This window comes from Leucopleurus acutus, assembly GCF_964270905.1.
Source record: "Leucopleurus acutus genome assembly, chromosome: 2".
Taxonomy (NCBI): domain Eukaryota; kingdom Metazoa; phylum Chordata; class Mammalia; order Artiodactyla; family Delphinidae; genus Leucopleurus; species Leucopleurus acutus.
In genome coordinates this window covers 139,390,009-139,404,368 of record NC_139143.1, presented here as the reverse complement: position 1 = coordinate 139,404,368, position 14,360 = coordinate 139,390,009, and positions in this window count along the sequence as shown.

The following is a 14,360-nucleotide window of genomic DNA, read 5'->3' as shown; positions in this document are numbered from 1 at the left end:
GCTATAGCTTTGAGAAAGTATCAGGATTCTGTATTCTGTATACATGTTCCAGGGCTGTCTATGGGGCCTGCTCTGAGATCTATTTGGAGATCCCTAGTTATTTACCACCTCTCCCAGGGTTGGGTTCAGACTATACTGGTGGTAAAATTTTTGTGGGATAGTTGTCAGAATCTCATTCTTTCTTTTAATGAGAAAAAAAAAAAGCATTTTTAAAAGCTTAAAACAGTTATATAATTTATCCTTCATTGCTGTGAACATTGGCATAAACGTTAATCTCTCACCTGTCAGTTATCCAAACCATTCACCATACGAAACTAGGACCTTTGATGGCTTCCCTGAAAGATATTCATACAGATTCTAGTATTTAATATAGAGAAGAAGAAAGTAAATCCCAGATTATTTTGTCATTGCCCTCCAATTGGGATCAATATAATATGCTCTTTAGTGTTATACACTTAGTGCATTTTTTTTTTTTTGCAAATTTATATCTAGTTTGTGTGGTCCCTATTGATTTAGGTGTTTTTTTTATTATTACTTAAGTATAGTTGATTTACTGATTTAGTCTTTATATAGCTCAGTTAGCTTCTTTCTTTGCCATTGTTACAGATTATATCAGTAAACCATCTCTCAAATTCTACCATTTTACAAATGTAAATGTTGGTTACAAGAGCAAGGTAGTATCAAGATCACCACAAATTAATCACAACCACTGTGAAACATCTGCTTTATTGATGGTACTTCAACAGCATCACCTTTCCACATACATCAGGAATTATGATTTTATGATAAAAGTTGCTCTTGCTGCTGGAGGGAATCGAGTATAAGAGTTAACAGATTGGATTAAAGGACAAGGCTAATTCTTAGTCCTAGGCCTGACATTGAACTTGGAAGTATCTGATGGAGTCTGCCCACATAAAGACCACTATTTTTTTTTTATTATAGAATATTGGCTATATTTTTCCTGTGTTATGCAATATATCCTTGTAGCTTTTTCTTTTCTTTTCTTTTTTTTAAATTTGGCTGAGCTGGGTCTTAGTTGTGGCATGCGGGATCTTTTAGTTGCAGCATGTGGAATCTAGTTCCCTGACTAGGGATGGAACCCAGGCCCCCTGTATTGGGAGCAAGGAGTCTTAGCCACTGGACCACCAGGGAATTCCCCTTGTTTTTTTTTTTTTTTTTTTTTTAAGATTTTTTTGATGTGGACCATTTTTAAAGTCTTTATTGAATTTGTTACAATTTTGCTTCTGTCTTATGTGTTTCGGTTTTTTGGCCTCGAGGCATGTGGGATCTTAGCTCCCCAACCAGGGTTCAAACCCACACCCCCTGCATTGGAAGGGGAAGTCTTAACCACTGGATGATCAGGGAAGTCCCTTCTTGTAGATTATTTTATACATAATAGTGTGTACTTAATCCTGTACTCCTGTATTGCCCCCCCCTTCCCTCTCCCCACTGGTAACCACTAACTTTGTTCTCTTTATCTGTGAGTCTGTTTCTTTTTTGTTATATTCACTAGTTTGTTGTATTTTTTAGATTCCACATATAAGTGATATCATACAGTATTTGTCTTTCTCTGTAAAGACTACTATTGAAAATTTAGCTGAGAGAAAGAAAGGAAACAGAGGAATTATACTATTATAACTATCATTTCAACATTTCCGGTAACAGATATTTTTCAGTAACTATTTAAACATTTAGAGATTTTTTTTAAACCTTAATTTCACTTTTGTCTTGATTTAAGATATCTGATATTCCAAGGTATCTGTCGTTCAAGCCTCCGGCAGTTTGATGACTCCTACCCTCTGATATTGATAGTGTATATTGTAGTTCAGGGGAGGAGACTGAATCACCCTCCTCTACCACCACCACCCATGGGGCCCCATGAATAAAGTGAAGAAGCCCCACAGGAGACTGAGCGAATCTGCTCTCTACTTTGGGAACCATATTCTCGTACAGAATATTCAATATATATACTTAATGGGTTACTTTTTTTTTTTTGGCCGCACAGTGTGTCACTTGGGATCTTAGTTTCCCGACCAGGGATCAAACCCGTGCCCCCTGCAGTGGAAGTGCAGAGTCTTAAGTACTGGACCACCAGGGAAGTCTTAATGGGCTACATTTATTTATCTATTGCTTTTAAATATTCTTGCATAAATGAGATGAAGTGTGAGAAAAAAATTATTAAATTATAAGAGCTAAAAACTTACTGTGTAAGAGATAGCTATACTGTATTTTCAAAATTCTAGGGAGGGTTTGAGACGCAGAATGATTATCTGGAAAGAGCATGGGCTTTGGATCTGATAGTCCTACAGTCAATCAAATCCTGGCTCTGTCACTTCTGAAATGATTTTGATCAAAGGTATTTGGCCTCTCTGAATCTCAATTTTCTTATCTATGAAATGGGAAACATAATATGAAGATTTACTATGATAATGCATTTGGAGTGCTCAATACTGGTGGCTATTATTACTTTACAGTTTTGCTGACTTAATAGCAGTCATATTTTCATGAGGCTAGCTTTCTTTTCTCTCTGATATTATATACCCATGGTTGTCACATTTCATATTTTAAAATGACATTGCTGATACCACTGTCCCTTCCATCTGTGTGAGCTAGGTATCATTTTTGTGTTCTCACAACTTAACAAATGTGAAACAATTTACTCTGTAGTGCCACTTGGTAAATCACTTTTTCACTTTCAGGGTATTTTTCAGTCTTGTGGATGAGAGGTCTTGACAATAGTCATTAAAGATATGATAGCACTTTCACAAGAGCAAGGACATGTGCCTTATGTCTTTGCTGAGCTCTGGTCTAGGTAGACTAATTTTAACATTTTTCTAGATCTACACTAAGATTATACTAAAAGAAGTTACTATCTGCCTAGATTGTATCTGATCAGGCAAATACCTAATTTTCAGCTTGTAAAGACTACCTCAGTTATACTATCTGGTTAATGGGAGGATGTGATGTTGCATAGTTAAAAGAAGATGGGGTAGAAGTCAGCTGATTGACTTTTGCTGCCTGATGATTTTGGCTAAGTTACTTGAAACTGTAAACCTCAGATTATGATAATCTAGTGGGGACATTCTATGTCTATTTAGCTTAAGTTAAACCAAACATCACTTTAAAAGTATGAGAAAGAAACAGAGACAGAGAGAAAAAAGGCAAAAGAGAGAATGAAAAATCATTTAAATGTGAAGTTGCCATGAATTCCATTCAGTGGGCATGGACAGAGGGAAGTGAAGAAAGCGTGGCATGAAGTTGCTAGATGCAGTTAGTCTCCATTCCCTTATGCATTTTACAATGTAAGCATCTTGCTACAGAAAATGGGATGACATCTCTATGGTTAAATATACTGCCCTTATATTTTTGTACAACATGGACTCTAAACACAAGCAAGCTCTTACATCTAGAGTTCAACCAAAGAGGTATCAACCTGTTCCAACAGTGGAAAAGCTGACAATTAGATTAAGGGAGCGATGGTATGCTTCTATACCGTAAGGGCAAATTTAAGGGAGTTTGTGACTAATTTTTATTGTATTTGATTTTTTTTTACCTCACATGTTACTTTAGCTCCTGGACAAAATGCAATTTCCATTGTAATACCTGCCTTACCAGGGTTGTTCTGGGAATCAAGTGAGATAATATATGTTAAAGTGCTTTGCAAAATTCACAGTGCTATAAAATGTAAAATGTTTCTTTTCTCTGGACAAAACTTGGCCAGGAATCCACTTAAATGGTTTTATTCTGTGTTGCATACAGAAAGTGAATTGTGGTTGAGTACAGAACAATAAGCACAATAATAATAATAAGGATAGGAGCTAAGAAGATGAGTTGACCACTTACCACCTGCCAGGAAATGTGTTTCCTTCTTCAAGTAGATTATCTCAATTAGATACTGCTTTGGGAGGAGTTTTTCCTCTTGGATTTCTATCCTTCTAGGCTCTCCTAAGGCTCTGCAATTTCAAATATTTTGTACACTTTCTGGGATGCCTCCACATTTTGTGTGTGTGTGTGTGTATGTGCGTGTATAACCAATTTTTTTTCCCTTCTCATATTGCTGAATTTAATAATTAAGAAGTGCTAGGTGAGAAAATACTTATTTCCTATTCAATATGTTTCCATGGGAAGGACTTTTTACTAGAGGACATGTGAGCCTTTCCCTCTAACTCCCTCCTCTCCTGAGGGAGGGAGGATGACTTCTCCCATTGGTGAGTTTAGAAGAATGAACCAGGCATTTGTGAATCAGCCACTCCTGCGCATTTTAGACTTGCTTGCTCACAGAGAGGATGCCTTCTGGCTTTCAGCCTCTGCCATGCCATGACCTTAGCAGAACATAGAACATGCTCTGTGCTTGTGGTTGAGGTCTGCAACTGTTTAGTACTTCCTATGACTGGGTAGGAAAGTCTGACTAGTTCAGCAGCTATAAGCAAGTCCATTTGGTTGCACATCATTTAATTTAGATTTCATTAGAAATAAAGCTAGTACTTCTTATCTCTGATTCCTGTGTCTACTTCTCAGCTGGTTTTAAATTTAGGTAGGAAAGAGAAGGGTTATGAATTAACCGCTTAAAACCCTAACAAGAGACAGTATAAGGGAGTGAGTGGTTAAGGCCACAAGTGTGGAAATGAGATTGCCTAATTTCAAACTCTGGCTGCATTACTTTTCAGCTGTGTTACCTTGTGCAGGTTACTTAAACTCTCTGTGGCTTAGTTACCTTACCTGTAAATCGGGGACAATAATAGTACCTACCCTCCTAGAGTTGGTGAGAGGATTAAATAAGTTAATACATGTAAAATGTTTAGAATAGTCCTTGGTATACAATAAGCATTCAACAAATGTTAACTTTTCTTATTATTATATTAATACTAGTAACCCAAAGATACAATCTAAAATTTGCCAATAATTTGCATTCAGCTTCTAACTTTCCTCCTTAAAGATGTTGATTTACTGATTGTCTTCACAGGGGCTTTCTACTGATTGATTCTCTAGGCTAAACATAATAATTTAGTCTTTTATCTCTACTTGTCACAATCTATAGCAATGTGACTCACAGCGACATTCCTTAGGGTCTCTTTTAGACTTCTTCCTTGAGGTCTTCAGGCTAGCCTGCTGTGCTTGCTCTTATTTCAGAGTCACTTTGCCCATCCTATACAATTTAGCAATAAAATATGTGCTGTCATATGTAATGGGGTGCTGGATAGAGTAGAATTTTAAAAAAAGACAGAAGCACCTGAGCTGCCCTTCTTAGGGTACAAATGTGCTGCAGTTATCTGGGGGAGATGTTCAACATTTTGCCATGGAAAATTTCAAGCATACAGAAAAGTTGAAAGACTTTTGCAATCAACACCTGTATACTCATCATTTTACCATTAACATTTTAATACACTTGCTCCATCATGTAGTTGATCCAGCCATTCATTCTTGATCCATCCATCATTCCATTTTACTTTTCTGATGCATTTCAAGGAGAGTGTTGCAGCAATATTCTGAAATGCCAACCACTGATTCTTTCCTTGACATTTCCTGCAACTCCTCTATTTCCTCTCAGAGGCAGAAGCAGTGTGGCATAGAGAATGGATCTGAATCCTGACTGCTTGAAATACATCCCTGCCACTTACTAGTCATGTGACTGTGTAACCTTACTGTTACTTAGTGTCTTCATCTGGAATAAGAGGATAATAATAGTACCTACCTCATGAAGTTGCTGTGAGAATACATGTGAAGTGCTTACAACAGTGCTTGGCCAGCAAACACTTGTAGAGTACTAACTCCTGTTAGACAATGTCAGCATTTAATTCTCTTCCATCGGGCTTCCCTGGTGGCGCAGTGGTTGAGAGTCAGCCTGCTGATGCAGAGGACATGGGTTCGTGCCCCAGTCTGGGAAGATCCCACATGCCGTGGAACAGCTAGGCCTGTGAGCCACGGCCGCTGGGCCTGCACGTCCGGAGCCTGTGCTCCGCAACGGGAGAGGCCACAACAGTGAGAGGCCCACTTACTGCAAAAAATAATAATAATAATTCTCTTCCATTTTAGTACCACCTAAAGTCCATGGGGTAGTACCATTATCATTAAATATATGGTATATTAGCTGTTATTATTTGTTATAGCAGAAAAAAATTCAGAGGGATAAAGTGCTTAGTTTTGAGTTTTAAAACAGACATTTTGAAGTTGATGGCAAAAAGGAAGGAAGGCTTTTGGAAAGAAACTGGGCTCCTTGCCTGTCAAAAATCAAAGTACTGAGGGGCGGGGGAAATTTACATCATTAACAGTTGATTTTGGAACAATAGGTAAAGACTCACAGCTGGCCAAATTGTATAAACTTTCTTAGCCTTGAAGAGGAGAGAGGAGAAGCAACCAGGGAGAAGCTGATGGGGGTAAATGGGACCTTCCCCAAGCCAGGCTGATTCCAGAGTTGGGATAAATGTCCCTGTGGATGAGAATTTTGTTTCCCGTTAATATTTTTTGGACTCCTGAGATGTAATCTTTTATTTTTAAATCCCATCCCTCTCTCCAGTTCAAACTAGGATATCATCCACTGCCACAGGAAAAGGAAACCATAAGAAACAAAATGTTAAATATTTAGCTTTTGAGCACCAAAACCCAAAGATGCGGCAAAACAAAAAAAGCGAAAAACATGTTTGGATGAGTGCAGTTGTTTCTGGTTCCAGAGGAGATGCAAACTTTCTGGACTAGAAGAGAACTCAAGGACAGCCCCAGGCAAAGCGGGACAGTTGGTCATTCTAGTTGGGGAGGGGAGTGAATCTTCTGTTTTCAACTATACTTGATATTTACAAAATGAATTACAAATTTCCTGGACTAGAAGAGAGGAACAGTCCTAGGCAAACTGGGACAGTTGGTCGTCCTAGTTGGGGGTGGTCTTCTGTTTCCAATTATACTTGATATTTACAAAAAAAATTAAGTGTTGTTAGGGTACATTGAGGACTCTAATTTAGTATTCTACTAATAAAGGCAAGACTCGGCAATATTTCAGTGTTTCCATTATATATGACATAACTAGATAGCTGGAACTCCCCACATTTTTAGGAGGGATGCTTTATTCGTGCACTACTGACTTGAGTTGGCTATAATTTTCAATTCTATTTTTCCTTTTTAATTGAGAATTAGTTCTAAGCACTTTACGTGAATGAGCTATACAATATAATTCATACATATTATTTTCCAGTTGTTTTTGTATAACCATGTTTATTTACAACATAAATAAATTGGAAATGACTATAATAAGTATAAGCTATGTTGAGTTAGAATTAAGAGCACAGGCTTAGAGCCAGACTATTTGAGTTTGAATCGTAGCCTTGCCTCTTACTAGCTGTGTGATATTGGGCAGGTTCCATTTCTTCATCTGCAAAACAGGAATTGAAATAGTATCTACCTAATAAGGTGGTGTGAGGATGAATTTAGTTAATATATGTAAGGTGTTTGTAACAGTAACTGGCACATACTAGGCACTCAAGGATTGTTAGGTGATTTGCAAGTTCTTTTGCCCTATTAATGAAAACTTAAGAGTTTATTTATCGCTAATTATTTTCATAATTAAGACTTCATTAAGAGTTGAGAAGGCAGGTGAAATTGTTTTTCTGAGATGACAGACTGTTTTTTGGATTTTTTTCAAATTTTATTTTATTTATTTTTTATGCAGCAGATTCTTATTAGGTATCTATTTTATATATATTAGTGTATACATGTCAATCCCAATCTCCCAATTCATCCCACCACCCCCACCCCTCCCCACCGCCACTTTCTCCCCTTGGTGTCCATACGTTTGTTCTCTACATCTGTGTCTCTATTTCTGCCCTGCAAACCAGTTCATCTGTACCATTTTTCTAGGTTCCACATACATGTGTTAATATGCGATATTTGTTTTTCTGACTTCACTCTTTATGACAGTCTCTAGATCCATCCACGTCTCTACAGATGACCCAATTTTGTTCCTTTTTATGGCTGACACATTGGTTTTTTCCTAACTTTTAATGAGGTCATGCTGTGGACTGCACTGTATCCCATTCAACATTCATGTGTTAAGTTGTAACCTCAAAATGACTGTATTTGGAGACAGGGTATCTGGGAGATAAAGTTACATGAGGTCATAAGGGTGAGGCAACAGTCACCCAAGTTTTCTTTTCCCATTCTGCCCTACACAAAGGTGCCTGATGGAGCAGAATGATGAAGTAGAAAGAAGGCCTGACATCTTGGCCCAGGCCTGCCCCTCATCAACTGAACGATTTGGTGTAAGTCTTTTAACCTCTTCATGTCTCAGTTTTTTCATTAGTATAAAATGAGGTGCAGGAGATTAGTGTATTAATTGGGTTGAATTACACATCTGAATTGATGACAAGGCTGCAATGAAGGAGAAGCAACAATATAGAGACCAACAACTTGGAAGACAAAGTAGTTAGAGCCAGAAGCAGCTTCCATGAGGATGAGTACCTAGGTTTTTTCAGTGATGTTGGGAAGGGCATTCGATATTCCATAGCAGGTGGAGTGGAAGTTTGAGTCAATTTTGCTTGGTCTTAAGAGGCAGGGAGACTTTGGCTGCCGTCTGGGTTATGAAGAGCTTTTGACTAGAAGCTCTATAACTCGTCTTCCAACTCTTGGGTTCTATTAGTTAAAGACTATAGGGGGTGAAAATGGAGCAAAGAGCGAGGATGAGGTCTCATTTATGTAAAAAATGAAATGAAATATATAATTGGTCCCCAAGTTCCCTTTCATTCCTGCAGGCTACAGGGGTCTGTCTTCCTTCTTTCACATATGTTTTTCTCTACCAGCCCTTGATATCCATTTTAACTTGACTGAAGTACCTTGTCTGGGTCCTCAGCATTCCCTGGAACAGCCCTGGTCCTGTAGGTCACTAGGGGCAGTGCTATCCCCTTTCAGCTTACTTCTCATCTATAGTTGCAGCATGTATATTAGATTAGGGCTAGGCTTCCGAGATAAACCTTGAATTCCAGCTCTGCCACTCACTACCATGAGCAAGTCACTTAAGCACTCTATGCTATATGGCATTTTATGTTTTAATCTATTAGGTAGGGATAAATAAAATACCTATGTCATATTGTGGTTGAAAGGATTAAATGAGATAATACTTGCAAACTCTTCAAATATTAACTGCCTTGGGAACAGGAACCATATCTTTCTTTTTCTCCTGCCTAGCATGTAGTAGGTGCTCAGTAACTGTTTTTTAAATGAATAAAAATGGCTTAGCCTGGTGTCTGGAATATAGTAAGTGCTCAAGAAAAGAACGCTTTATGTATCACCTTCTCTAGTAATCTTCAGTTGCTTTTGCTGCCCAGCATCTATTTGCTGATTTTCTAGTAGCAAAGCCCCAGTTCTCCTTTGTGAAAGTTCCCCTTCTTTATTCTCAGTTCTTGAGGTTCTGGTGGGGCTGACCCCATATCTCTGCTCCATGAGTTGGTATGTGGCCCAGGCCTGGCTCAATTTAGGACAGTGAGAGTCAGGCCAGATCTTTTTCTGGACCTAATGTGAGAGAGATTCTCTCTTTCCATCTAGGCTGCGAAGTTGGTAAAAGGTAATCTTGAAGCTACTGGTGGCCATCTTGTTCTATGTGGAAGAATCTGCCCAGGAATCACGTTAAATCTTGCACAATGAGAACAATGTACCAGTTAGAATGTGTTCAGTTGCAAGAAAATGAAAACCCAATTAATGGTGGCTTAAGCAATGAAGACATTTTGCTACGTAGAGGTATACAGCCCAGGGCTGGTACTGTGATTCTGTAATGTCATCAAACATGTAGGCTGTTCTATCTTTCTGTTTTATCATCCTCAGCTTTTGGTCATTATGCATATTACTTTTGGTAGAGAGAATAAAAACTCCCCAAAGATGTCCACATCCATATACTCAAAACCTATGAATATATAACTTTTGATGGCCAAAGGGACTTTGTAGATGTGATTTAGTTAAGAATCTTGAGATGGGAAGAGTAATCTGGTTTATCCAGTTAGGTCTAATGTAAACAATGGTCCTTGTAAGAGGGAGGCAAGAGAGTCAGAGTCAGAGAAGGAAATGTGTTGAAAGAAGCAGAGGTCAGAGAAACAGAGATTTGAAGCTATTATGCTGCTGATTTTGAAGATGGAGGAAGGGGCCGTGAGCCAAGGAATGCAGGCAGCTTTTAAAAGGTGGCAAAGATCTAACTTCTAGAACTGTAATATAATAAATTTGTCTTTTTTTTAAGCTACTAAGTTTGTGGTAATTTGGCAATAGAAAATTAATACATCACCCATGGTTGCAAAATGGCTGTCAGAGCTCCAGGTATTTTTGTATTTAATGCAGGAAGAAGAGATAGGAGCTAGAAGGGCAGAGCACACTGCATTTATCCCTTTTGTTAGAAAAGGAAAAAACGTTCACAGATGCCCTACCAGCTGACTTCCCCATACACATCACTGACCAGAACTTGGACACAATGGCTACTTGTACCTGCAAGGGAGGGTAGGAAAGTATCTCACTTTCCAGCCTCATTTGTTTTGTAGATGGGTTCAGTTCATTATTTTATTTTATTTTTTTGCGGTACGCGGGCCTCTCACTGCCGTGGCCTCTCCCACTGCGGAGCACAGGCTCTGGACGCGCAGGCTCAGCGGCCATGGCTCACGGGCCCAGCCGCTCCGTGGCATGGGGGAGCCTCCCGGACCGGGGCACGAACCTGCGTCCCCTGCATCGGCAGGCGGACTCGCAACCACTTCCCTGTGCCATCAGGGAAGCCCGGTTCAGTTCATTATTAATGAAAGCATAAGAGGTTATGTTGGGGTGTAGAACCTGGGAGCATATGATTGAAGGTGCCTTTCATCTGGGAGCAAGGGCCATGGGAAAATCTTGGTCCTATGTGCTGTGTGTCATTCACCCACAGCAGCCTGAGGCACAGTGATGGAGTGTCTCAGGAACTGGTCTTCTCATAATCCGGGGTTCAAGTATTTTTGGAAAATGATAATGGAGAGCATTTGAGAGCCTTTGGCTGGAGAGTACTGGTGTGTGCCTTGAACCAGAGCACGGGAAGCCTGTGTTCTTCATAAGTGGATTCTTCCCATCAGGCATTTGTGGAGAGGGTCAGGCCTGCTCCAAAACTGTAAGAACGAGTGAAAGCTGAAAACTTACCAGAAGAAGGGCCCTAGAAAGCACAAAAGAAGGTGAGAGCTGGAGTGGAGAGGGGAAAGAGAGGTAAAATCAAGTATCCTATGAGGGGTATAATGCAGAGAAATCTAGGTATGATTTTTATCAGTGTTTACCTGCTTGATGGTTCTCTTGTGGGGACAGGCTTTCCTCAGTGAGAGGCAGTGATGAGATTGGTGATTATAGCCAGAAGCTTAGATAGACTCCCTGGCATACAGTGGATGTCTGGGCAAAGTATATGGCAACTGCAGCTTTTGACAAAAGTTCAGAAGCCTGCTGTGGTATACCAGAAGAAACACACAGCACTGAGAACAACAGAGAGACTCTGACAGAGCGATAAAAGCTAAAAAAAAAAAAAAAAAAGTTGGCTTTAGTAGGGATCACCCTCATTGGCATTGACTGGACAGTAGGATTGCCTTACCAGTCCTGCCTGTTGGATAGAAGTTTGTTTGTTGGTGTGGACTTTCCACATATCTGAGTGAGGGAGTACCATCCTCGATCCCCATCCCCACCTCCTAAAGAAATATAGGTATACATGTATGCATAGATGTATATGTACAAAGATGATCATTGTATCAATGTTTGTAAATAACAAAAAAGCAGAAACTGCCTAAATGTCTATCTGAAGGGGACTGGTTAAGTAAGTGGATTATGCTATATTATCCATATAATGGAATGCTCCAATGCTATTTATATGGCTGATATAAATTCCATATTATATTAAAGGAATCAAGCAAGATGCAGAGCAGTGTGCAGAATATGTTCCCATTGTGGGGACTTTGTCTCTGGGGATGGGAACTCAGGCTTTTGGGAGGAAGACATATTTTTGCTTGTTCTGATTTTTTTTTTTTTTTTTTTGGCGTTACGCGGGCCTCTCACTGCTGTGGCCTCTCCCGTTGCGGAGCACAGGCTCCGGATGCGCAGGCTCAGCGGCCATGGCTCACGGGCCCAGCCGCTCCGCGGCACGTGGGATCCTCCTGGACCGGGGCACGAACCTGCGTCCCCTGCATCGGCAGGCGGACTCCCAACCACTGCACCACCAGGGAAGCCCTCTGATTTTTTTTTTTTAACTGGTGGTATTATACTAGTTATCTATTGCTATATATAACAAATCACTTCAAAACTTAGTGACTAAACACCCATTTTCTTTCGTAACAATTCTAAGGGTGAGCAAGTTAGGGCTGGGCTCACCAGGTAGTCCTCCTGGTCTTCCCTTGGGCATGTGGCTGCAGGAGTCTGGTGATTGGACAAGAGCAGGATGATTTAACGTGGACTCATTTAGGTGTCTGGCTGTGGATGCTGGCTGTCATGTGTGCCATCTGCCTCTAGCAGGTCAGCCTCAGCTTCTTGACATGATGCCTGTGTTCAAGGAGAGCAAGAGCTGAAGTTGCAAGGCCTCTTGAGGCCTAGACTCACAGGAACTCACACAACACTTCTGCCATATTCTGTTAGTCAAAGAAAGTCACATGGCCAGCCCAGCTTCAAGGACTGAGGAAATAGACTCTATCTCTTACAGGGAGGAGCATCGAAGAATTTGTGGCCAATTTTAATCTACCACACACACATATTACTCTTTCCAATAAAAGGCTACTTAATTAAAAAAATAAGTATGTAAACAAGTGGGACCTAATCAAATGTATGAGCTTTTGCACAGCCGAGGAAACCATAAACTAAATGAAAAGACAACCTACAGACTGGAAGAAAATAATTGCAAACGATGTGACTGATAAGGGATTAATTTCCAAAATATACAAACAGCTCATGCAACTCAATATCAAAAAAACAAACAGCCCAATCAAAAAAATGGGCAGAAGACCTAAATAGACATTTCTCCAAAGAAGACACACAGATGGCTAACAAATACATGAAAAGATGCTCAACATCACAAATTGTTAGAGAAATGCAAATCAAAACTACAATGAGATATCACCTCACACCACTCAGAATGGCCACCATCAAAAAGTCTACAAATAGTAAATGCTGGAGAGCATGTGGAGAAAAGGGAGCCCTCCTACACTGTTGGTGGGAATGTAAATTGGTGCAGCCACTATGGAAAACAGTTTGGAGGTTCCTTAAAAACTAAAAATAGAGTTACCATATGATCTAGCAATCCCACTCCTGGGCATATATCCAGAGAAAACTCTAATTCAGAAAGATACATGGACCCCAATGTTCATAGCAGCACTATTTACAATAGCCAAGACATGGAAGAAACCTAAGTGTCCATCAACATATGAATGGATAAAGAAGATGTGGTACATATATATAATGGAATATTACTCAGCCATAAAAAGAATGAAATAATGCCATTTGTAGCAAGATGGATGAACCTAGAGGTTATCATACTAAATGAAGTAAGTCAGAAAAGAGAAATATCATATGATATCACTTATATATGGAATCTAAAAAACAGTACGAATGAACTTTTCTGCAAAACAGAAAGAGACTGACAGACATAGAAAACAAACTTATGGTTATCACAGGGGAAGCGGCGGAAGGGATAAATTGGGAGTATAGGATTAACAGATACACACTACTGTATATGAAATAGACAGCAAGGATTTACTGTATAGCACAGGAGACTATATATATATATATAGTCACTTTGCTGTACAACCTGAAACTAACACAATATTGTAAATCAACTATACTTCAATAAAAAATAAGTATCAATGCTATTTGTAATAAATTTAGAGTATTTTAATAATTTGGTGGAACTTTGGAGATTAGTATAAAAACCATCTAATTGTATAAAAAAGGAAACTGTGGTCAGAAAGGTAAAGTATTTTGGATAAGATAACATAGTAACAGCACCAGGAGTAGAACCAGGTCTCTGACTTCCAGGCGTGTACTCTTAATTCCACAATAGGATTTCTTTTTGCAAACAAAGCTTATTAGTGATCTTTGTTCTAGAGAACCTGACAACATAGCTCTACTGCTTTTACACTTAAGAACTTTAAAGTTTATAGCTCAACCAAGCAAAGGAAAAGACTAAAGAAAGAATCCAAGAAACAATTCTGAGAAAAGTAAAATGGGAATTTGAATTATCTAGGTTATCTAGTCTCATTCCTCCATTTTTTTTTAAGAAACATAACCTTAGTGTATCTGTAGAATAAGTAATTCACTAAGTCCTAAATAACTTGGTTAAAATTGCTTTATGAAATGTTCAAATGGGTCTAGATGATTTTTCCTCCTGGGATATTTTTAAAAACAAATGTACTGGG